Source organism: Balaenoptera acutorostrata, chromosome 3 (assembly GCF_949987535.1).
Source record: "Balaenoptera acutorostrata chromosome 3, mBalAcu1.1, whole genome shotgun sequence".
NCBI classification, from domain to species: Eukaryota; Metazoa; Chordata; class Mammalia; order Artiodactyla; family Balaenopteridae; genus Balaenoptera; species Balaenoptera acutorostrata.
In genome coordinates, this window is record NC_080066.1 from 701,558 (window position 1) to 728,027 (window position 26,470).

The window sequence follows — 26,470 nt, forward strand, 5'->3', positions numbered from 1 at the left end:
TGTACTTGTTGTGGTGAGTCACTTTCATGGACATTCCAAGCCTCTGATAGCATCATGTCAACTGACATCCCATGGATCCAAAAAGTCACATGGCCAAGCTCAAAGCCAAAGGTTGGGAGCTATTATTTGCCCACCATGAAATCATGGCAAGGGTGTGGATAATCTGACACCACTTCAACAGAGTGAAGAAATCACTGGAACTAATAATCTACTGAAGCACCCTTCTTCATGTATCATTCATCAAGTGGGTTCTAATTTTGGTCTTCATTCCCAGTACGTTATCATGGTGGTTCTGTCACCTTATCATATTCTCTGTCCTCCAGCAGGAATATCTAAGGTTGTTTGCAAATAATTTAAACATATTGTAATCATAAGTTAAAAAAAAAAAAGAATATCTAGGATCAATAGCCTAGTTAAGTGTTCTGATTTGCTTCTTTATTTTTATGCAATTATTCTGAGTCTTTAAAAAATCTTTTTATAAATTATTTTATTCAAAGTCTCTCTTTTTTGTTCTAAACTCTCTATCTAAGTAAGAAGACAGAATACCATAAAAAAGTGTTTAACCCCATTTTATGTCAAGTAGCACTTGGTCCCTGTTCTGGATTTTTTTAAAAGTAGAAACTCAGGGCAAATACACTGGAATGCAGGGAAAGTTATTTGATATAGAAAATGTGTAGTCTAGCCAAGAAGTGATTACTCCAGAAATCCTCATGGAGAATAAAGGATTTAATGTGAGACTTGATATTTTGGAAAAACAAACTGAGGATTAATAATATCCGGGTGATGTCTCCCAAAAACACCAAAGGAAACAGTGAAGACGTCTTAAAAGAATGGCTTCCAGATGCCTAGTAAATCATGTGTCTCTACCAAATGAGAACATGGCTTAAGGAGGATATTACTTATTTTGAGAAAAGAAGCATTGTTTGGGTGACTAGTCGTCTTTTGCCCTTCAACTCTGTAATATTATTAAAGATATAGAAGCCAAGAGCATTATCCTTTTTGAATAATGGAATGATGGATACCATTATTTGCGATGAAAATTAGTTCTACCATTCAGTGTGAGTTTTGTAAGAAAATAAATAAATTAGGGTTTTACGGTGAGATGATTTGTCTTCTTTGGTGACTGGAGTATATCTCGGAGGCTTGTAAAGTGGAAGAAGGATGATTGTAAAAAGGTAGGATGAGAAAACCGGGCTGAGGCTTAGTGCATAGGAACGTTTTTAGATACATAAATTTCAGAAACAATTTGGAATCTGGAAATTGATTTCCTATAAAGCGTCTACACCCACAGACCCTTTGGCAAGAGTTCATGTGTTCCCAGTTTGGAAACCACTCACTTGGTTCATTGATGGAGCGTCTCGTGCCCCATATTCCTCTGCCCTTTGCGGTCTTAGGTCACACCCTCCAATACGCTCCAGTGTGGATGTGCACCGATCACAGTGTGCCAGAACTTATTAGCTTTCAGCGTTGGGGTCCTGAAGAGCATTTATTGAGGCCACTGGCATTGGTTTTCCATATTGAAATCTTCCTTTGTCTTTCTCGGTGATTCATATTCTCATCCTTGTAATATTACCTGGCAAGTGTTTGGGCTTGAGCAATTCTGCTCTGGGTTTTGTCACTGGATTAGAAAACAACAGCAGCAGCAATAGCAGCAGGAACAAAACTAGACTCTAGGGATCGCAAGCAGATTGTAATCAGATATCATAGAACAGAAATTAGAATGTGTGCATTCTCTCTGAGAGATATTGCATTTACTCAATTAAATTTCCTATAGAGGATTTTAAGCACAAATGGGCCATTTTGCAGTTTCCATGAACGTTAAGTTCTTAAGGTAAAAAAAAAAAAAAGTCTAAATGAACCTAATTAATTTTCTGTTTCCTTCCTAACTGGCAAATCAGCTGAAAGAGGCAGAAGCACAGATTAATAAACCATATGCAATATATTGCCAGCTGTCATTTGAGGAAACTATTTTTTCTTCTGTCTTATTGATTACCTAAGTGTTATAGTAACATCACAGGAGCTCTTTGGGATTAGGAAAGCCATGATGATTTTTCTCCCTCCTTTGCAAAACTGTCTACTTCCTTAGTTTCTGTAAACTCACTCTGTATTAGTTAAGATTAGGTTCTGGTGTGAGAAACAGACTGCAAAAACAGTGACTTACAGAGGACAGAAGTGTATTACAACAAGAGTCTGCAGCAGTGGTTCAACTCCACAAAGTCCTAAGGGACCCAGGCTGCTCCTCCCTGGGCAGGACCCACATTTCCAAGGTCTGCTCCATCTCCAGACATCAGGACCACATTCCTGTCACAGGAGGGAGGAAAGCATGAAAAGGGGCAAAGGTCATGCACTGGCTTACTTTTAAGGAAACCGCTGTACCACAATTCTGCTTATATCTCAATGGCCAAAATTAATCATATGGAACATTTTTGCTTTTTACATTTTGAAGCTATCGTAATAGGTACATAGAAATTAAAATTTTTTTTTTTTTTGGCCATGCTGCACTGAGTGGCATGTGGGATCTTAGTTCCTTGACCAGGGATAGAACCTGCACCCCCCGCAATGGAGTATTAACCACTGAACCACCAGGGAAGTCTCTTGTTATCTTTTCTAAGGATCCAACCCTTTTATCATTATAAAGTTAACCTGTTTTTCTCTAGTAATGATTTTTGCCTGAAAGTATATTTTTTCTGATTTTAATAGAGGTACACCAACTTTCTGTTTGGTGTTTTCCTGGGGTATCTTTTCCATCCTTTTACTTTCAACTTTTCTGGAAACTAACATTTTAGATATGTTCATTGTAACAGAATATAGCTGATTTTTAAAAAAGACATCTGACAATCTTTGGGATTGACATGTACACACTGCTATATTTAAAATAGATAACCACCAAGGATGTACTGTATAGCACGTGGAACCCTACTCAATAATTTGTAATAACCTAAATGGGAAAAGAATTTGAAAAAGAATAGATACATGTATATGTATAACTGAATCACTTCGCTGTACACCTGAAACTAACACAACATTGTTAATCAACTATACTCCGATATAAAATAAAAATTTTTTTAATAAAATAAAGTAAAAAAATAAAAATAAAAATATAGTCTGACAATCTTTGTGTTTGATGAAGGCATTTAATTTATTTACATTATGTGAACTCTTATTTTGTGCTTTCCATTTGTCCCATCTTTTCTATGATTCTTTTTCTCTCCTCTGTTTCCTTCTATTTGAATTAATTTTTTTTCTAACTCTGTTTTATCTACTATTATTTGGAAGTTGTGCACTCTGATACTGTTCCCCAAAAATAACAGGCATCATTAACTTATCAAAGTCTCAAGTTAATCAGTGTCTTTGTTCACCTGCTGAGCCCTCATCCCTCTCAGAGCTGTGTCCCTTCTGGGATAACATGCTGTTGCGCTCACGCGTTTAAATTCCTTTAACCCCTTAAAACTTTGATATTGCTGCTTTATACAGTCATCATTTCATATTGTTTGTTTCTGTGCATATATTTACCGATTTCTCTGCTTTCCATTTCTTTTAAAAATAGAATCACTGAGGTATGATTGACATACAATAAACTACATATTAAAAGTGTACGGTTTGAAAAAAAAAAAAAAAAAAGTGTACGGTTTGAAAAGTTTCAACGTATGTGAAACAATCACTACAGCCAGGAGAATGAATATATCGTCACCTCCAAAAGGTTTCTCAGGCCCCCTTTTAATCCTTCACTCCTACCTCTTTATTTTATTGTTGTCGGTGGTATTTCAGGCAGAAGCCTAAATCCAAATCCTATTACTCTGTCATAGCTATTATTGAACATCTCTCTCCGTTTGTGTTTGTATATCAGACTTTTGGTTTTTTTTTTTTTTTTAATATTTATTTATCTGGCTGTGCCGGATCTTCGTTGCGGCACGCGGGATCTGTTTTTAGTTGTGGCCTGCGAACTCTTAGTTGCAGCAGGTGGGATCTAGTTCCCTGGCCAGGGATCGAACCTGGGCCCCCTGCATTGGAAGCTCAGTGTCTTACCCACTGGACCACCAGGGAAGTCCCTGTATCTCAGACTTTGAATCTGAGATCACTTTCCTTCTCTCTCTTTTACACTCTTTAGATTTTCCCTTAGTGAAGGTCTACTAATGGCAAATACTCCTCAGTTTTTGATGGCCTGAGAATATCACCAGTTTGGCTTCATGCAGAAAAGATACTTTTTTCTAAGAATAGCGGTCTAGGTTAAAAATAGTTTTCCCTTTGTACATTGAATATATCACTTCACAGTCTCCTGGCTTCCTTTTTGCCATCAAGAAAGCAGCTGTCTGTTTGTTACTCCTTTGTAGATAGTACAACTCCTTTAAAGATCTTCTCTTTTCTTTGGTGCTCTACACTTTCACTATGATTTTTCTAGTTGTGGGTTTCCTTTGTATTTATCTGCCTGATTTTCGCTGTGCCCTTGAATCTGACAGAAGATACTTTTCAACAGTTCTGGAAAATTCTCAGCCATTTTATTCTCACATAATACCTCTGCTCCCCTTCTTTCTTTTCTTCCTGAAGCTCCAATTAGGCACGTATGTACTCCATCCACAAATTTTTTTACCTATTTTTCCATATATTGCATGTCATTTCTGTGCAACCTTCTGGATAATTTCATGACTATTTGTCTTTGAGATCACTAACTCTCTCCTCAGCTGTGTCTAATCTACTGTTAAGCCCATCCATTGAGGGTTTATTTTGTTCATTTCAGTTATTAGGTTTTTCATTTCCAGGTGCTCTATTTGGTTCTTGCTCAAATTTGGTCATTTTATATAGTTTATTCTCTGTACAGATTTTCAAACTTTTATTTCTTTATACATGCTAAACATAATTATTTTATATTCTTATAATAACAATATCTGAAGTCTTGTATTCTTGCTGCTTCACAATCATGGTACCTTGTTTCCCTGTGTGTTGAATGGTTTTTTGCTGTGAGCTGCTCATTTCCCTTGGAAATTTGTTTTTCAAGGAATTCTTTGGGAACTGGGAAAAAAAGCTTCCACCACAGAAGATTGACCTTTGCTTCTGCCAGATACCTAGGGTACTATATGTTTAAGACTACTTTAAACTACTGGTATCATCTTATATATTTGATCTGTAATTTTTCATTTAACAGTATATCATGAAATGTCTGTCATTCTAGACAAATTCACCTACTCACTATTTTTTAATGTTGTATAGCATTCTATCATAAGGCTATATTATAATTTATTTAATCCTTCAACTGTTGACTTTTAAGTAGATATCACTGAAAATGTTTATCTTTATATACATAGCTTTACATGCTTGCCTAATCATCTCTAATTTTATATGTCTATCCTCTAATCATATATGTTCATATTTATTATTATTCAATAATATATATTGAATGTATTCATTTCAAATATATATAATACATACATTATAATATATGTATATATATTCATTCCAGAAAGTTGGACTGCTATAGCAAAGAAAATGTGTACTTTAAAAATGTTTCATACATACTACACATGACCTTCCAGAAAGATTCTATCAATTTACAGCCCACCAATATATACCCATGCCCCTGACAATACTAGATGTTATCAATCTTTAAATTTTGCTGATCTGATGAGAGAATATTATTGTTTTAATCTGCTGATATCTTACTACTAATGAGGCGAACATATTTGCTTACTTCTATTGACCATTTGCTTTTCTCTTCTGTATGATTGCTGTTCATTTATTTTGCCCATTTTTATAATTTTTTCTGAGTCATTTTCTTATTTGTAGATAGTCTTTGAACCTTACAAATTTTAACATCTTTCTTTTAAACATATGATCCAGGAATAACTTTTACAATGTAAATATGAACTAGTATAAATTAGAATTGAAATGTTTTCTTAATAGATACTGTTCTTGGGGCAAAAATATGCCGTGAATAATTGTTGTGAACAGTGTACATGGTGATAGTCCCCTCCATCCGTTCTTTGGTATTCTCAAATTTTACACCATGAATATTATAGTGCTCTTTGTGACTACTTTTAGAATCTGTATTTTTTCATTTCCTGTTTCTGGTCATTACCTAAAGTGAGTGCTTTAGTTGAAGTGAGTGGGTATTTGAATTGAGGCAAAAGAGCCTATCAGTGAGTAGTGATTGTATATTTTATTGTTGAGAAAATTTAATCTGATTGCCTCCTCAATCTTTTAAAAAAGTATTGGAGATTCATGTACTAATAGTCATACTTAGGGAGCTATTTCTAGTCAGGTTTCTAATGCTTTACTAGAGATATACTTATTTTCAGAGACCCTAATTTTTTTTTTAACTTCAAGTGTTTAGCATGTAACTAATTTTCACCAGATGGTTCCATCTTCATTATTTATCTAAAGCAGTAATATTTATATTTAACAACTATTGTTGGAGAGAGATTATAGCATTGTTGGAATTTGAAGTTTTACTAATGCATATTTTACTGTTTTGGAAAATGTCTACTATTTCTAATGACTGTTCAAATCTCTGTTTCTTATGAAACTCATACTTGGCTTCTTCAGTTAATTCTTTCGGGCTATGAATTTTTTGCAAAGTTATTGGGAAAGCCATTTTCTGACAATTATAAAACACTGACTACAGCTACTGATAATTTTTTTTTTTTTTTTTTTTTTTTTTTTTTAATGAGGATCTTGAATCAGATGCGTATGTTTGATTGATTGATTGATTGATTGATTTTGGCTGTGTTGGGTCTTCGTTTCTGTGCGAGGGCTTTCTCCAGTTGTGGCAAGCGGGGGCCACTCTTCATCGCGATGCGCGGGCCTCTCTCCTTGCGGAGCACAGGCTCCAGACGCGCAGGCTCAGCAGTTGTGGCTCACGGGCCCAGCCGCTCTGCGGCATGTGGGATCTTCCCAGGCCAGGGCTCGAACCCGTGTCCCCTGCATTAGCAGGCAGATTCTCAACCACTGCGCCACCAGGGAAGCCCACAGCTACTGATAATTTTTATAGGTTTTTATGATGTGAGAGAAATTTGACTTTGCATATTGAAATAAACTGAAAATTATAGAAAGTTTTTTATTCTTCCATAGGAATGCTTTCCTTAATGATAGAATACATATCATATGAAATGATATAACATCAAAGATTTTTTTAAACTGCTTTGAATTCATAGTTTATATAGTGCATTTAAACCAGGAGCATTTAGGACTTCACCAACTCAAACTGGATAAGTATTTAGAGGAGGAATGTGTAAATTTTCTTAAAAATAAAATCTATATGTTAAGAAATAAAATTGGTTAAGAATCATCAGGGCTTAGAAATTATATTTTTCAGAATTTTCCCAAGCAACTTACTGATAAACATGCTGAGCAAACATATAAATTCATCTGATTCAGGATTGATCCAAAGGTTAAAAAGATGACAAAGTCTTAGCAAATTTTGTATTTCACTGACTATCTGATTTAAACACTTTAAACATTCTTTGGCATTTAAATAAAGTCAAGTATTCTGTCTTATTTATTATTTTCAGAACATATAATTTAAGATTACAAAAGTTTAAAATATATTTTTTAAAACTCAGATCCATTTGATCATTCAAAATTAATAAAAGGAGACAGGATGGTAGGGGAGGATGATACTGAATTGCCATCCATGCTTCAGTATGAAAATGGCCTGAAAGAATAAATGACTGCACATAATTGGCTTTCTCAAAATAAGTTACTGACTAATAAGAACTATAAACCTTGGACTTCCTCAGTTCAATGAAAGCATATTTAACTGCTGTGTTGTAAGAGATGCTGGTCCTTATAATTGCTATAATCAGACTATTTGGAACCTGATGCATCCAAGTCAAAGTTACCCACCTAAATTATCAAGCAACTTCTGGAATTCTCTGGATTTAGGGGTAGTGTATCAGCCAGGGCCAGAAGAGATCAAGATCAAAAGGGAGCCAACACAGCAAACAGAAGAAGAATTCAGAAATTCTGGTGTAGGAATCAGGTCAAATCAAAAGTAGGAACTTGGGCCTCTGGAATTACACCAGTACAACCAAGATTACAGGGAAGGTGAGTAGGCAGAATTCAATGGGTTACACTTTTACCCCAGCCCAGTATCAGAGAGATACTATCACAGAAAGAAGAGAGAAGAGGGCCTTACCTTGTAATCTGCCCCAAGGTGAAATCTTCAGCTACCCTAAGGAGTCTTGAAAATATGTCCTAGTCTTAGTAAAACTGGAAAGCTAGCTTGTATAACTGAGCCTAAACTTTATAACAATAAATGTGTCAGTCACATTAAGTATTGTGTTTGGCATATATAACTATTTACTATTATTTACATATCATGAAGACAATCATATACTTTTCTTTTTAAAATCTTTTCATGGTCTATGCTAAATATTTATTAGAAGCAACTTCTATGACTGTTTACAAACTAAATACCATAATTTGTGTATTACTTGGCAATGTGTAAGCAAAGAATCTTGTCAATTCTACATTTTGCTTTACAAAAATATTTAATTAACTTAGGTCTGTACTTAAATCAGTACATGCAAAGTTCAACAAGGCATGAAAATCAATAAGTAAAACTACATTTTGGGAAAACACTACCTTGGGGAGAAAATGTTGTAGTCTTCCATTTTCAAGCTGGCATATACAACCAATTGAATTAACTTTCAATTGTCTATTAAAAATTAATTCAATCTGATCTAGAACCAAAATACTAACAAAATGCTTACATCTGCAAAAGTTGAAGGAGTAGATGTTTCAGTCAATACCATTTTCTGTATTTAAAACCAGAAAGTGACATCAACAGCCCTCAACAACTTACTTATTGTCGTATTTTTGGTCTCCAAACACATCCGTTTAACATGTGCACTGAACTTTCAGCCCTGAGAATAGAATCCCAAACATTCACTACATACATATGTCTATGATTACTTCTGACCACAACAAAACTTTCAAATGAAAGTGAAAAATAAGAATGTAAAAGGTTTGTTTCTCCATCTTGCTATTTTGTTTATAAGTACACACACACACACATTAATATTAAATTCACAAAACAGGATACAAAAATTATAGTAAAGTATGATTGCAACTATGTAAAAAATGCATATGAAAAAAAATGGGAGGCCAGGAATCCAGTAAAATTGTAATAGTGGTTATGCTAGGGTTATAGAGCCACGGTGTTTTGCTTGCCTTTGTCTTGACTTTCCAAATGCTCTGCAACGTGGTGATACAACTGTAATTCAAAGCTCCCTTGTCTTCTTTATCGAACACCCCGAAAGACTTTACTCAAAAAGATACGTAGTGATCAACGTGCAGTGTTTTGGCAATTTGGTAGGAAAGGAAAAGAGCCGTTCACCGCTCATCCCACGTCAGAATTTGCAAGTCCCTTTGAATGCTCTTCTCCAGAATCCCTTCTTTGCTTTAGTACCAGGAAGGCTCTTCTTCCTTCCTTCCCTCTTCACAGCACCAAATCCCTGCCACCTTACTGCTCAGCCTTTGGCCTCCAGAATGCCACGCCTTCCCCGTCAAGTTTCTTTCTCTTGAAATTATCTAGGAAGGTTTAACTATGCCTTACCTTCTGCCTCTACATTTGCTTATCAAACCCATCCCATCAAGGTGCTCAGAAAACAAAAGGATTTTGCAGTCACCAGGAACCCCCCTCATTATGTTTCTATGAGTGTAAACTGGCATGATTTTTCCAAGAAGAGAATACAGCAATCTCTCTGAAAATGCAAAATATACGTACCTTTTGGCCTAAAATCCCACAGTTAGAAATCATCCTATAGAATTCGTCAAGAAAGTTCACCAGTGGAAAATGTACATGGATGTTTACTGCAACAGTGTTTGTCATAGCAAAAAACTAGAAATATCTGAAGTATCCACTGATATGGTACTGGTTTAAACAAATACAGTATATCCATGGGAGGGACTATTACACGGCTATTTTAAAAGAGTGAACGAGATCATACTAATCTAGAAAGCTCTCAAAATATATTGTTTTTTCTTTTAAGTCAAGATATTAAATAATCTTTAAGTATTTTTCAGAGGGTAAAGTGCAAGCTATCTACTAAACCAAAGACCCTAAAGAGAAAAAACAAGACTATGGAGGAGGACAGTTGGCGCAGCAATGAAGTCTCTTGGCCTTTATCAGCATACAGACTGCAGAGAGGGGAGCAAGGCCTGAGAGGTCTTGCTAACCTTTCTGGCCCACGTGCTATGGCCACGGGATCTTCTTTCGGGAGATGGCGTTAGTGGTGCAAGTGGCTGATGCGACCACCACGGCAGGCAGTCACAGAAGCCAGCAGATCCCACCTCCACAGCTGCCCGCAGGTTGCCCTGCTATGACCCACATGGGGCAGTACCTTGGCCAGGACGGGGGCAGGCTGAGACCTGCCACACGGGAGTGTCTGGTGAATTCGGCCACACTGTGCACTTTTCACTGCTTTGGCCTCATGGATTCCTGTTTCTTGGGGAGAAGCCAGATGGACCTGATTTTTCTGATGAGTTACCATCACATATGACCTATGTTCTTTAGTTTCTTTCATTATATCCCTTTGAGATGCTGAAACATCAACCCTATACTTTAACAAATAGCACCTGGACGTTCTCATCTCGTTTCTTTGTGAAGCAATCGCAAAACACTTTAGTAAAAAAGATTTATGACAACTCTTCTATTTTTTTCCATTTTATATGTCTGCTAAATTCCATTTTTTAAACATAGAGAAAGTCACTGGTGGAATCGCAATGTCTAGAAACGTTAACTTCTCCGTAAAAATAAGGCCACTCAAATCTTGTTAAACTGATATTGTATTCATTGTGCCTTTTAATGCCCACGTTCATTCCAAAGGACTTATAAAATGAAATCATCAAAAAGTTCCCAGCTGCACAAGTCTTTTGAAACTTTTCTGTTGTAACAGAGTCTGCGTTACACATTACAAAAACATGCAAGGGGGCTTAAAGATAGTTTAACAAAAAGACTAGAAAGGGAGACTCTCCAGGTGGCTTTTTAAGTGTGGAACATAATAAAACAGTGTTTGGAAAGTATTAAGCCAAGATGTAATAACTAGAAAACAAGAAAGTCCATTTATAAGCTGAAGTGTAACTTTCAGTCATAAATAGAAGAAATGTTGAGAATGCAAGGGGGAAAAAAACATGAGCACTTAATAAATGTGTAACAGATAGACTAAAAGCCTTCAGATGTAGAAGAGCAATATGACAGTATATTTTGGACCCATCCTTCTGAACCTCTGGCCTAAGGCTTTGAGTTATATACTATATCAGTCAGGACCTCCTCAAGGAAATCACTTGAGTATTTAAAACAGAGAGCCTGATGCAGGAAACTGGTTACCCAGGGGAAGGCAGAGCTGAAATGCCCAACAGCAGACAGGGGGACACCCCAAGGTTAACCCTAGCAGGAAGCCACCACCATCCCTGGGCCAGAGTGAGGATGAAAAAGGTCACGGGGAACCGGAGGGGAGCTGGACGTGGCCCACCATTGCATCAGATGTTCCCAGGGTCAGAAGGGAGCAGGAGAGATACTGGCTTCTCCCGCCTTCCTCCCCGACCTCCCGCTAGTGTTCGCCCCGCCGGTCCCAGCTGGGGACTAGCTCACAGGGTTCATCTGTCCCGCAGTGCAGGGGAGCAGATAGATCCCAGGGCAAACGGGTCCAGGACCAGCACAGATGCTGTCTGCATTAGCAGATGCACACGCTTCCTCCTTTATGTTCAGGGGAGAACTTCCCACGGGGAGGGACGTGCACGGCGCTAGGATGACCAGGGACTCTCCTGCTGCGCGACACTATGCTCAAAGCAAGCAGATTCACCCCTGCCTGCTCCTTGTGTCCTGACAGTGTTTCTCTGCTGCATTACTTAAAGTAATATTTCAGTTTGGCCGTGCACGTTTTTTAAAGGGCTCATTTGGCTTGTATTCTGGGTGTCCTGCTGTAATTCATCCACTGACCTTTGGGCAGAGCACACTTTACAAGCACACCAGAGGCAGGTTAAGTGGAAGCCCAGCTGAGCAGCTGTCCGTGACACCAACCAGTGAGAGACGCTAAGAGATCAATGGGGCATTAAAACATCGCTGGAAATGTCACTAGCTGGGGGGGTGAAAAAACCCCAAAAAAACAAACCAAAAAAGGCCTTGCATTTCCCAAAATTCCTCCAAAGGAGATAGAACACACTTTATCTGGTAGAACGCTTGAATCCACTTGCAGACACTGCCTCGTCCATGCCCTCAGCCAAAAACTGCTCTTGGGAACAAACCGAAAACTAAATCCCAACAGTAAAGGAAATCCATTGACTCATATAATTTAAAAAAAGACGAGTCAAGGTGACCTTCAGGCAAGTCTGGATCTGCAGCCCAGTGACATCCCCAGGCCCACGCCTTCCTCACCGTTGGCTCATGGCTGTTGGAGGACAGCCAGCGGCCTGTCTGCGAGGAGAGAGAAGACCTCTTCCCTCGACACAAGACCTTCAGGCCACCAACAGGTACTGGGCCAGGCTTGGGCTTCTTGGGAAGTACGGTTTCCTTAAAAATTTACTGTTTCCTTCCCATTCATCTGGTCGCTACTGCATAACTTAAGGTGTTTGAAATGGACACGGGAGTGGGAGGGGTCAGGACTAAGCTTACTCATATTTCTGAGAAGTTCCCGCCTTCCTGCTTTCTCTGGCACTACCTCAGCTTGTGAAGGAGAATTAGCTCTTCCAGCCTTGAGAGGCTCCAAATGTTTGCCCCCCCCGCCCAGACACCATAGACAGCCAGTTCCCTAGAAAAGTATCTCTTAGCAAAGCCAGACCATGGAAACCTCTTAACCATTGTGGTAAGGACTGCTTATCGGTCAATTTAAATTCAAAAGGAAACATAAAAGGATACAAATAGATTATAAACATTTTATGTTATTCATCCATTCATCAGTAGTTTGGTATGAGGCCAAGGCTTTTTCTTCAAGTGTGGGTCTTTTCTCACATTAAACTTTAGACGTAATGCATTGAAGCGTAAGATTTACAGTTTCTTTTATTCTGTTTTCTTTTAATGTGGAGTGAGAATTTAAAGGAACTTGTGAAGTAGAGGAGAGAAAAATCCTTTTAAATTTTTACAATTTCCCCCAATTTTTATAGTTTGAGAGCAATTTTTAAGCAGTTGACTTTTATCAAGTCTTTCCAAAGCATTTAATCTAGTTTTCCTAGGAAAAAAAAAAACCCTCTACTGTCATACTCATAGTTCATTGGTTTCTGTAATTCTTTATTACTTACTAAATTATTATGTTACAATAAACATAACTGGCATAAATAAATTTAGGAAAAGACACAAGTAATTTGGGTGGCAATAAAACTCAGTTGGTGGGAACGGGTGTGCTTGGTGGGTTAAGGGCAACGCCTATACCCACGAACATTCTGAGGACCATGGGCTTCAGTCAAGATGTTTTACAGGAGACTGGAGCATATTAAGTGGCCAAGCAATCAATTCAGCAGATGCTAGTTAAGACAGCAACTGCATTACACTCCCTTTCTGCTTTCAGAAAAGCCACCTGCAGCCTAAGTGTGCTTGTACTGCTCACATAAGACCTAACTCAAGGTCACAATATATATTCAAAATCTCCAAAATCCTGATTTTTTTTTTTTTCCTACCAGATGTCAATGTCACAGCCTTGGTAGAAATGTACTCAGAGTCCCAAAGCACAGTAGGAAATATTTTAACCCACTCTTTGCTGCTACATACAAAGGTGTCCAACTTCCCTGCTTGGGATCTGTATGATCATCCTTGTTAGCCTCCAGCCTACCTTCTCAGCTCACACAGTTCCACATTTTTAAATCTTCTCTTTGGAACACCTCATTTTATGTTAATAAATTCTGTATGCATTGTAAAAATACTAGAAAAGACTTAAACTGGCTTAAATCGACAAAGAAAATATATTGGCTCAAACTTCAGAGGACGAGCAGGTTTTAGGCAAGGCTCAGAGATGCAGTGTATATTTGTGTAGATTGCGCATTGCTCAGAGGTGCCTGGGCAAGGGGGCAAGTGGGAGCTGGATCCAGCTCACCGTCCATATGCCCAGACGTGGATCTGGGTCTACCTGGAGGAAGGGGTGCCATTTTATTCACACAAAGGAGCCTCTAATAGCAAAGCCGTCTCCTGCAGGCTGGACTTTTCCAGTTCATCCACCCAGAAGTACCTTATGTCCTAACAGTGGGACCCCTGCCAACCCAACAATGTCAGCCAGCAAGAATCAGTTTCTTTTTCCCTATCTGTTCTGCATTTTCCTTATGTCAGCAACATCCATAGGTTGGCTCCACTCATACTGAAGGCCAGCATCAACTCAGTCAGCCTTTTTCTTGTCCAGCAGGAGACTGATTCCCTAATCACTGACTAGGCTAACCTCATATCGGACCAACCTGGATCGTGTATCCATTGCTAAACCAATCACTGTGGCAGGCGGCTGAAATACACTGGTTGGCTAAGGTAGGATTTACATCTGCCATTTTGCCATTTTTCTTTCGTATGTCTTAATCATTTTTATTTCTCTGTTTCTCTAGTAGTACCTTCTTTTGTGTTAAATGACTATTTTCTAGTATACTATTTTAATTTCCGTGTTCTTTCTTTTAATATATTTTGTTCTGTTTTTTTTTTTTTTTTGTCTTTTTAGTGTATTTCTTTTAGTGGAATTGTTTGTTTATCCATTCACCTACCGAAGGATATCTCATTGTGATGTTAATTTCCATTTCCTTAATGACATATGATGTTGAGCATCTTTTCATATAATTATTTGCCATCTGTGATCTTCTTTGGTGAGGTGTCCAGGTCTTTTGCCTGTTTTTCATTAAGGTGGTTTATTTTCTTATTTTTAAGAGCTTCTTGCATATTTTAGATAACAGTCCACTACCAGGTATGTCTTTTGTAAATATTTTCTCCCATTCTGTGGCTTGTCTTCTCATTCTCTTGAAAGTATCTTTTGCACTGCAGAAGTTTTTAATTTAATTAATTCTACTTTATGAACTATATTTTCCATAAACTGTGCCTTTGGTGTTATAGGTTGGTTTTTTACTGTTGAGTTTGAGAATTCTTTATATATTCAAGACTAGTCATTTGTCATACACGTGGCTTGCAAATATCTTCTCCCACTCTGTAACTTTTTAAAAAATCTTAACAGGGTCTTACACAGAGCAAAGACTTTAACATTTTTGATTAAGTTCAATGTGTCCATTTTTTCTTTTGGGGATCAAGGTTTTGGTATCAAATCTAAGAACTCTTCAGAGATGCTGAAGATTATCTCTTTTTTTTTCCTAAAAGTATTTGTAGTTTCATATTTTACATTAGAGACTGTGATCTATTTTGAACCAATTTTTGTATAAGGTGTAAGACTTAGGTCAAGGTCTTTTTTTCTGGCCTATGGATGTCCTATTGCTCAAGCACCAATTGTTGAAATGCTATCTCTCCTCAATGGAATTGCTTTTGCAACTTCCTCAAAAATCAGTTGAGCATACTTTTTTTTTCGGAAAGGACAATTTATTTTTTTAATTTGTTTTTTATAGAGCATTGATTTATAACATTATCTAAGTTTCATACGTACAACATTATATTTCTACTTCTGTATACCCTACAATACAACAATGCTTACCACCAAAAATTTAGTTTCCTTCTATATGGAAACTCACCACACAGTTGATCCCCTGTACCCATCTCACCCACCCCGTCACCTTTGGTAACCACTATCCTGTTCTCTGTATCTACTGTGTCTATGTCAAATTTCTTTTAATACATTAAACCTAACTGGTGCCATTGGCAGTATCAAGGGAGCATTTAAAAGAATTATTTTGGAATTGCTCAGTTTAGATTGGGACCTGTTGAATCTGATGATGATAATATGTTGTCCAAGAAGAAATGACCTATGTGCAGCTGGAATGATGGGATCAGGGCTCATTTGTTAAGCTGAATTATTCAAACTTGCTAATCTTACCACTTTTCAAAATTTTATCACATTTTTGAAGAGAATTTTGCTTTCCTCTCTTTTGCTCAGTAGTGTTTACCTAGACTGATTGTAGCTTTATTATGGTGAAACAGAAGTCAAAATTAATAACTGGCATATTCCTCTCTAGGTTGTATGTATAATCATGCATAGGAAGAAGAATTAATTTTCTCTGTACAGTTCAGAAAATTTGCTTGTATCTTTTTTTTTTTAAACATCAGTTTTCTTTATTTTTTTTTAAAAATTATTTCCCTTTATTTTTTAATTAATTTATTTTAGTTTTTTTGGCTGTGTTGGGTCTTCGTTTCTGTGCGAGGGCTTTCTCTAGTTGTGGCAAGTGGGGGCCACTCTTCATCGCGGTGCGCGGGCCTCTCACTATCGCGGCCTCTCTTGTTGCGGAGCACAGGCTCCAGACGCACAGGCTCAGTAGTTGTGGCTCACGGGCCTAGTTGCTCCGCGGCATGTGGGATCTTCCCAGACCAGGGCTCGAACCCGTGTCCCCTGCATTAGCAGGCAGATTCTCAACCACCGCGCCACCAGGGAAGCCCGCTTGTATCTTTTTTATTCTGCTGTTACTTGCTTAGGTTATGAATGAAAGGATGGATTTCAGAGAGAGAAGCCAAAGCTGAAAGGCTCTTTTTTTTTTTTTCATTGAAGTATAGTTGATTTACAATGTTGTGTTAGTTTCAGATGTACAGCAAACTGATATACATATTCTTTTTCAGATTATTTTCCATTTTCCATTGTACATTATTACATTGCATATAATTCCCTGTGCTATACAGTAGGCACTTGCTGTTTATCTCCTTTGTATACAGTAGTTTATATCTGTTAATCCCATACTGTACTCCTAATTTATCCCCCCCCCCACTTTCCCCTTTGGTAACCATAAGTTTATTTTCTATGTCTATGAGTCTATTTCTGTCTTGTACAAAAGTTCATTAATATTATTTTTTTAGATTTCACATATAAGTGATATCATATGATATTTGCTTTTCTTTGTCTGACTTACTTCACTTAGTGTGATAATCTCTAGGTCCATCCATGTTGCTGTAAATGACAATATTTAATTTTTTATGAATAATATTACATTGTGTGTGTGTGTGCACACACACATCTTCTTTATCCATTCATTTGTCAGTGGACACTTAAGGTTGCTTCCATGTCTTGGCCATTGTAAATAGTGCTACTATGAACATTGGGGTGCATGTATCTTTTTGAATTATAGTTTTTGTATTTTCCAGATATATGCCCAGGAATGGGATTGCTGGATCATACTGTAACACTATTTTTAGTTTTTCAAGGAACCTCCATACTGTTCTCCATAGTGGCTGTATAAATTTACATTCCCACCAACAGTGTAGGAGGATTCTCTTTTTCCACACCCTCTCCAGCATTTATTATTTGTAGGTTTTTTTGATGATGGCCATTCTGACTTGTGTGAGATGATACCTCATAGTGGTTTTGATTTGCATTTCTCTAATAATTAGTGATGTTGAACATCTTTTCATGTGCCTGTTGGCTGTCTGTATGTCTTCTTTGCAGAAATGTCTATTTAGGTCTTCTGCCCATCTTTTGATTGGGTTTTTTGTGTTTTTTTGATATTGAGTTGTATGAGCTATTTGTGTATTTTGGAAATTAAGCCCCTGTTGATTGTATCATTTGCAAATATTTTCTCCCATTCTGTATGTTGTCTTTTTGTTTTGTTTATGGTTTCCTTTGCTGTGCAAAAGCTTATATGTGTGATTAGGTTTATTTATTAGCTTTGTTTATTTTTGCTTCTATTTCTTTTGCCTTGGGAGATTGACCTAAGAAAACATTGCTACAATTTACATCAGGGAATGTTTTGCCTATGCTCTCATCTAGGAGTTTCATGGTGTCATGTCTTATATTTATAAAGTCTTTAAGCCATTTGAGTTTATTTTCATGTATGGTGTGAGGGAGTCTTCTAACTTCATTGATTTACATGTGGCTGTCCAGCTTTACCAACACCACTTGCTGAAGAGACTGTCTTTTCTCCATTGTATATTCTTGCCTCCTTTGTTGAAGATTAATTGACCATAGATGTGTGGGTTTATTTCTGGGCTCTCTGCTCAGTTCCATTGATCTACATGTCTGTTTTTGTGCCAATAGCATGCTGTTTTGATTACTGTAGCTTTGCAGTGTTGTCTGAAGTCTGGGAGGGTTATGCCTCCAGCTTTGTTTTTTTCCTCACAATTTCTTTGTCAACTCTGGGTCCTTTGTGGTTCCATATAAATTTTAGGATTATTTGTTCTAGTTCCATGAAAAATGTCATGGGTAATTTGATAGGGATCATGCTAAATCTTTAGATTGCTTTGGGTAGTATGGCCATTTTAGCAATATTAATTCTTCCAAAACAAGAGCATGAGATATTTTTCCATTTCTTGGAATCTTCTTCAGTTTCTTTTATCTATGTTTTATAGTTCTCAGTGTATAAGTCTTTCACCTCCTTGGTCAGGTTTATTCCTTGGTGTTTTATTTATTAATTTTTGATGCACTTTTAATTTTTTTTTTCAACTTTCTCTTTCTGGTATTTCATTGTTAGTATAAAGAAATGCAACAGATTTCTGTATGTTAATCTTGTATCCCGCTACCTTGCTGAATTTGTTTATCAGTTCTAATAGTTTTTGTGTGGAGTCTTCAGGGTTTTCTATATATAGTAAAGTGTCATTTGCATATAATGACAATTTTACCTCTTCCCTTCTAACTTGGACACTTTTCATTTTTATTTTTCTCTTCTCTGACTGCTGTGGCTAGGACTTCCAATACTATGTTGAATAGAAGTGGTGAGAGTGGGCACCCTTGTCTTGTTCCAGATTTTAGGGGAAAGGCTTTCAGCTTTTCACCATTGAGTATTTTGTTGGCTGTGGGTTTGTCATAAATAGCATTTATTATGCTGAAATATGTTCCCTCTATACCCACCTTGGTGAGAGTTTTTTTTTATCATGAATGGATGTTGAATTTTATCGAATGATTTTTCTGCATCTATTGATATGATCATGTGTTTTTTGTCTTTTCTTTTGCTGACGTGGTATATCACATTTATTGATTTGTGTATGCTGAACCATCCTTGTGACCCTGGGGTGAATCCAACTGGATCCTTTTTATGTGTTGTTGGATTCGGTTCACTAATATTTTGTTGAGGATTTTTGCATCTATATGCATCAAAGATATTGGCCTGTAATTTTCTTTTTTGGTAGTGTCTTTGTCTGGTTTTAGTATCAGGGTGATGGTGGTTTCATAGAATGACTTTGGGATTGTTCCTTCCTCTTCAATCTTTTGGAAGAGTTGAGGAGGATTGGTGTAAGTTCTTCTTTGTATGTTTGGTAGAATTCCCCAGTGAAGCCATCTGGTCCTGGACTGTTGTTTACAGGGAGTTTTGGGGTTTTTTAAATTACAGATTCTATTTCACTTCTAGTGATCAGTCTGTTCAAATTATATATTTCTTCTTGATTCAGTTTTGGTGAGCTATATGTTTCTAGAATCTTGTCCATTCTTCTAAGTTGTCCAATTTGTTGGCATATAATTGTTCATAGTATTCTCATGATTTTTTGTACTTCTGTGGTATCAGCTGTTATTTTTCCTGTTTCATTTCTTATTTTGTTTATATGGGTCCTCTCTCTTTCCTTCTTGGTGAGCCTGGCCAGAGGTCTGTTGATTTTATCCTTTTAAAACACCAGCTCTTGGTTTTATTGATTTTTTTCTATTGTTTGTTTAATCTCTATTTTATTTATTTCCTCTCTGATATTTATTATCTCCTTTTTTCTGCTGACTTTAGGTTTCTAATTCTTTTGGGTGGTAGGTTAGGTTATTTATTTGAAATTTTTCTTGTTTTTTGAGGAAGGCCTGTATTGCTATGAACTTCCCTCTTAGGACTGCTTTTACATCTCAGATTTTGTATGGTTTTGTTTTCATTGTCATTTGTCTCAAGGTATTTTTAAATTTCCTCTTTGATTTCATCACTGACCCATTGTTTTTTTAGTAACATGTTGTTTAGTCTCCATTTAATCTTTTTTTCTTTTTTCTATTTGTATAGTTGATCAGTTAAGCATATTTTTTGTGAGTCTATTTCTGAGTTCTTTTTTCTGTACCATGGATCTATGTGTCAACTCTTCCATCACTACTACACAGTCTTGATTACTGTAGCAATAAAGTAAGTTTCGAAATCAAGTAGAATAAGTCCTCATACTTTATTCTTCTTTTTCAAAAAAATAGTTATTTAAGTTCCTTGACCTTCCATATAAATTTTGCAATAATTTTGTCTATAGCTACCAAAAAATCTTGCTGGGATTTTGAAAGGAATTGCATTAAACCTGCATATCAATTTGAGGATAACTAACATCTTTACTATGCTGAGTCTTGCAATCCATGAACAAAGCATGTTTCTCCATTTATTTAGGTCATCTTTGATTTCTTTCATCAGTATTGTGTAGTTTTTGGCATACAAGTCCTGCACTTGTTTTGACAGATTTACACCTAACTACCTAATATTTTAAGTGATTATAACAGCATTGGATTTTTAGTTTTAGTGTTCACATGTTCATTGCTAGTATATAGAAATGATATTTCATCTTTCTTTTGTAACCTGTGACTTTGTTGAATTCTCTTAGTTGTTCTAGTTCTTTTGTAGAATCTTTGGGATTTTCTATGTAGACGGTCATTTCATCTGCAAATAGGGACAGATGTATGTCTTCCTTTTCTAGCTCTATATCTTTTATTTCCTTTTCTTGCCTTATTACACTGAATAGAATTGCCAGCACTATATTGTATAAGAGTTGTCAGAGCAGATATCCTTGCCTTGTTCCAGGTCTTAAAAGGAAAGCATTCAGTCTTTTGTCATTAAATGTGATGTTAACTACATTTTTTTGTACATATTCTTTATCAAATGGAGGATGTACCCCTCTCTTCCTATTTGTCTGAGAGATTTTTTTTTTATCATGAATGAGTGAGGAATTTTATCAAATACTCTCTCTGCATTAGTTGATATAATCATATGATTTTTCTACATTAGCCTATTAAAGTACTGGTACATTGATTGATTTTTGAGATTCAAACAACCTTGTATCCCTGAAGTAAACCCCACTTGGTTATCTGTATATTCTTTTTAGGTATTGCTGAATTCTAAATGCTAATACTTTGTTAAAGATTTTTGTGATTATGAGAGATATTGGTCTGTAGTTTGGTTTTTTTTAATTGTCTTTATCTGGTTTTGGTGTCAAGGTAATAATAGCTTAATAAAATGAATTGACAGATATTCCTCCCTCTTCTGTTTCTTCAATGACATTGTGTAGAATTGGTGTTAATGTTTTACATCCTTTTTCAGTGAAATGATCTGAATCTGGAGATTTCTTTCTTGGGAGTTTTAAATTTTTGAATTCCGTTCTCTTGATAGCTATAAGGGATACTCTATTTCATAATTGATGAGTTGCATTTTTGTTTTTCAAAGAATTGGTTCATTTCACCTAGCTTATCAAATTTGTGCATATTGAGCTATTCATAGTGTTCCTTTATTACCCTTTTGATGTCTGCTGAGTCTGTAATGATGTCTCCCTATTTCATTCCTTATGTTGGTAACTTGGGTCTTGACTCTTCTTATCTTTATCAGTCTTGTTAGAGACTTGTCAATTTCGTTGACCCTTTCAAAGAACCAGCACTTTGTTTCATTGATTTTCCTTTTTTCCCAATTTAGTTTCAACTGCCAGAAGTAAGTTTTCCAATTATGAAAAAAAGGAAGATTTTGAAAGGTTTATGTGTGTTTAATACTGTTACTCTCCTCATAAAGTAAAATAGTGGATTTATAATTCTGACCAAAAATCTCTCTTTCTTTTGAAATGGTTTGATGTCATTTGGCTATCAAACCAGATAAGTTTGCATTTTAGAGTTTTTATGTGAATCATAATAGTGTATTGTATAGTGCAGGTACTTAAATTCTAGTGTATATAAATAGGTATTATCTCAATGTTTCTTTAAGACACAGATGCAAAGGGCCCAGCTAAAACTCACTGAATCATCGTTTGCATTTTCATGAGCACCTAGGGTGATGCTGATGCATGCAGATAGCCCCTGGAACACACTTTGAGGAATGTTACTCTACAGGGAAAATGTCTCTTCTTGAAAAAAAACATTCTGAAAACATAGGTAATTGAAGCAGTTACCTAATTGAATGACCTCAGTTTTTAAAATATGCATTCAAATATTTTTGTCTTTATTCCTTTCCAGCTTTCCTACTGTAGACCTAGACACATGGTATTTAACATAGGGGTGGTGCAGTTTGTGTAGCAAAGACAGGAAACATCTAACTCAAGACATACCCCTTGACTGCAACATCTTTGGAACTGACCCTATAGAATGGGTCTAGCTTTCTTAAAGGATCACCGTTAGCTTATTTATTTTGGCAATCTTATGCATATTTTATCTGTATTATTGTGGTAGCCAGGTAAAAACGCCATAACTTAAGGTTTCACATGACTATACAAATAGCAATAAAATGGAAACAAACAACTGACTCCCTCCCAAATAGTATTTTACTTAACCTAAGCTCACCTCTTTCGTGCTGCAGCTATGTAATTGGATCATTTTATAAAAGGGTTAATAATTCAAACTTTCGGACAGAAGTCCAGAAAATTATCCCTCTGTTTCCTTCCCTTAGACACTGAGTAACGCTAGAGTTCATATGTTTTTGGAGAGTCATTTTAGAAAAGGCAGGATGATTACTAAACAGTCAATTATTAGGTAATAACTCACAGAAAAAAATCTGTGGGGTTTGGCTTTTGCTTTGAATTATCTTAATTAAGTCTTGCTTGTTCTTCTGGATGTGATGGATTCACGTCTTATTGATTCTGACCCCTGCACACTATCTCCATCCCCACCACAGAGGCCAATCCACTTTCCTTTCCCTCCTGGACAATATCCAAAGGCTCCACCCTCTATTCTTGACCCCTTCCAGTCAGCCCCCCCCAAGACTTTTAGAGTGGAGTTTTTAATACGATAAATGGAATCATGTCATTCTTCTGTCTGAACTTCTTCAGAGGCTTTCCTCATCATGGACCACACATTCCTGCAGGATCTGCTTCTGGCCTCCTTTCTAGCCTCAGCTCAATCCCACTTCCCTCTTCCTCATGACACTTGAGTCACTTTGCCTTCTTTGCCCCCTTAATTCTTTGACCCATCCAAGCCCTTCCCTACCTCAGGGCCTTTGTGCAGGCTGTTCCCTCTGGCTGGAAGCCTCTTCCCACAGTTTTTACCTGGCTAAATCAGGGCTCCTCTCTTAGATCTGTGCTTAAATGCCACATCCTTAGAGGGAGCCTCCAAACTGAAGCTGTGCTTCTCCCACATTTCTCCTCATTGTTTATTTTCTTTCAAGACTTATCGCAATCTATAAATACAAATGCACGTGTTTGCTAATACCTGCCTTTCTCACTAGTCTATTCTGAGAGAAAAGATTATGCTTATGTTGTTCATTACTATATCCCAGTGCCTACCATAGCACCTGGCCCTGAAAGAATAAAAGTAAAGATTTGTAATTACCCAGTGTATTAGCTATCTCCTGCTGTGTAACAAATCAACGCACAAACTAAGACATCTGTTTAAAACAACAAATACTTCTTATCTCATAGCATTGATGGCCAAGAATTTACAATGGCTTATCTGGGTGGCTCTGATTCAGGGTCTCTCATGAAGCTGTACTCAAGATGTCAGCCAAGGCTGTAGCATCTCAGGACTAGAGTGGGGCTGGAGGATCTGTTCTGAGAGGGCTCACTAACTAATTTTCCTGTGGGTTATTAAGACTATTGGCAGGAGGTTTCTGTTACATACTACAGGCTACTCTATAGGGCTGCTTGAGTGTTCACATAGTGTGCCAGCTGGCTTCCCCCAGAGAGATGATCCAAGAGAGAAAGAGATTAAGGAGGGGTAGCCCATTCTATGTCCTAACTTCAGCTAACACATAATGTTGCTTTTACTATATCCTATTTGCTAAAAGCAAGTACAGGTCACACTTAAAGGGAGAGGAAATTGACTCCATCTTTGGAAGGGAGGAGTATCAAAGAATTAGAGGACACATTTGGAAACCACCACAGTTCTTCCGGCCACAAATTGCTTATATTGCCTCCACATGCAAAATATACAAAACTCCTCCTCCTATCTCTCTGAGGGTCTCATTCATCTAAATTATTGGATTAAAATCCAGAATGTTGGCTTCAAAATTAGGTCCAGGTATGGAGAGACTCCTTGGGCATAGTCCCTTAAGTATAGCTCCTTTAATACCATTCAAACTGAAGACCTATGAACTGAAGAGACAAGATAACTACTTCTCCCACAGCCAACTTGCAATGGTGCGATGGGCACGGCATAACCACTATAATACAATCCTGTTTAAAAGGGGTGAAAATGGAATGTGCAGAGAAGCCCTTGGTCCATGGCAATTCTGAAATCCAGCTTGTCATAAGTTGCTGTTCTTTCCTCTTCTTCTTCTTCTTCCTTTTTTTAAAAATTTCTTTTCTTCATTGATTTTCTTCATTTTTTTTCTGTTTCTAGTTTTACTGATTCCTGCTTCAAGCTTTATTATTGCCTTCCTTGTACTTGTTTGCGGTCTATTTTGCTCTTCTTTTGAAAGTGCTTAAAGTTGAACCTTAGATTATTGATTGGAGACTTTTCCTTTTTTTTGAATGTATGCGTTAAGTGATAAATATCCCTCTTGCACTGCTTCAGTTGTGTCCCACACATTTTATTATGTTGTATTTTCATTTTCATTCAGTTCAGTGTATTTTATTTATTTCCCTTGAGACTTCCTGGGTTTTTAAAATTAATTTTCATTGGAGTATAGTTAATTTACAATGTTGTGTTAGTTTCAGGTGTGCAGCAAAGTGAATCAGTTATACATATACATATATCCACTCTTTTTTAGATTGTACTTCCATATAAGTCATTACAGACTATTGAGTAGAGTTCCCTGTGCTATACAGTAGGTCCTTATTAGTTATCTATTTTATATATAGTAGTGTGTATGTGTCGATCCCAATCTCCCAATTCATCCCACCCCTTTCCCCCATGGTAAGCATAAGTTTGTTTTCTACATCTGTGACTCTATTTCTGTTTTGTAAATAGGTTCATTTGTACCATTTTTTAGGTTCCACATATAAGCGATATTATACGATATTTGTCTTTCTCTGACATACTTCACTCAGTATGACAATCTCTAGGTCCATTCATGTTGCTGCAAATGGCATTATTTCATTCTTTTCATGGCTGAGTAATATTCCATTGTATATATGTACCACATCTTCTCCATCCATTCCTCTGTCAATGGACATTTAGGTGGCTCCCATGTCTTGGCTATTGTAAATAGTGCTGCTGTGAACACTGGGGTACATGTATCTTTTTGAATTATGGTTTTCTCAGGATTATGCCCAGGAGTGGGATTGCTGGATCATATGGTAGCTCTATTTTTAGTTTTTAAAGGAACCTCCATACTGTTCTCCATAGTGGCTGTAGCAATTTACATTCCCACTAACAGTGCAGGAAGGTTCCCTTTTCTTCACATCCTCTTCAGCATTTATTGTTTGTAGATTTTTTGATGATGCATTCTGACCAGTGTGAGATGATACCTCATAGTGGTTTTGATTTGCATTTCTCTAATAGTTAGCAATGTTAAGCATCTTTTCATGTGCCAGTTGGCTGTCTGTATGTCTTCTTTGGAGAAACATCTATTTAGGTTTTCCACCCATTTTTTTGATTGGGTTGTTTGCTTTTTTGATATTGAGCTGCATGAGTGTTTGTATATTTTGGAGATTAGTCCCTTGTCAGTCGCTTCGTTTGCAAATATTTTCTCCCATTCTGAGGGTTGTCTTTTCGTCTTGTTTATGGTTTCCTTTGCTGTGCAAAAGCTTTTAAGTTTCATTAGGCCCCATTTGTTTATTTTTGTTTTTATTTTAATTACTCTAGGAGGCATATCAAAACAGATCTTGCTGTGATTTATGTCTGAGAGTGTTCTGCCTATATTTTCCTCTAAGCATTTTATAATTATCTGGTCTTACATTTAGGTCTTTAATCCATTTTGAGTTTATTTTTGTGTATGGTGCTAGAGAATGTTCTAATTTCACTATTTTACATGTAGCTGTCCAGCTTGAGACTTCCTGTTTGATCCATAGTTTATTTAGAAGTGTATTGTTTAATTTCAAGTTTTCAAAGATGTTCCTTTTATCTTTTTGTTATTGATTTCTAGTTTGATTCCATTGTGGTTAGAGAACGTATTCTTATGATTTCAATTTGTTTAAATTTGTTGGGGACGTCGCTGGTGGTCCAGTGTTTAAGACTTTGCCTTCCAATGCAGGGGGTGCAGGTTTGATCCCTGGTCAGGGAGCTAAGATCCCACATGCCTTGTGGCCAAAAATCCAAAACACAGAAAAACAGAAGCAATATTGTAACAAATTCAATAAAGATTTTTTAAAATTTGTTGAGGTTTCTTTGATAGCTCAGGATGTAAGCTCTCTTGACATATGTTGCATGGG

General features: G+C 36.8%; 1 protein-coding gene across 3 annotated transcripts in view; it reads right to left on the bottom strand.

Annotated features, from left to right (window-relative positions):
* ODAD2 (outer dynein arm docking complex subunit 2) overlaps positions 1 to 26,470 on the bottom strand; it is a 243,746-nt gene that overhangs the window by 183,571 nt on the left and 33,705 nt on the right. For 2 of the 3 annotated variants that reach the window (XM_057544609.1, XM_057544606.1), the window contains exon 3: positions 2,162 to 2,301. The exons of the other annotated variant lie outside the window; for it this stretch is intronic. The gene's annotated coding sequence lies outside the window, so the exon portion shown is untranslated. The remainder of the gene's footprint in view (positions 1 to 2,161; positions 2,302 to 26,470) is intronic. 3 annotated transcript variants of the gene reach the window in all.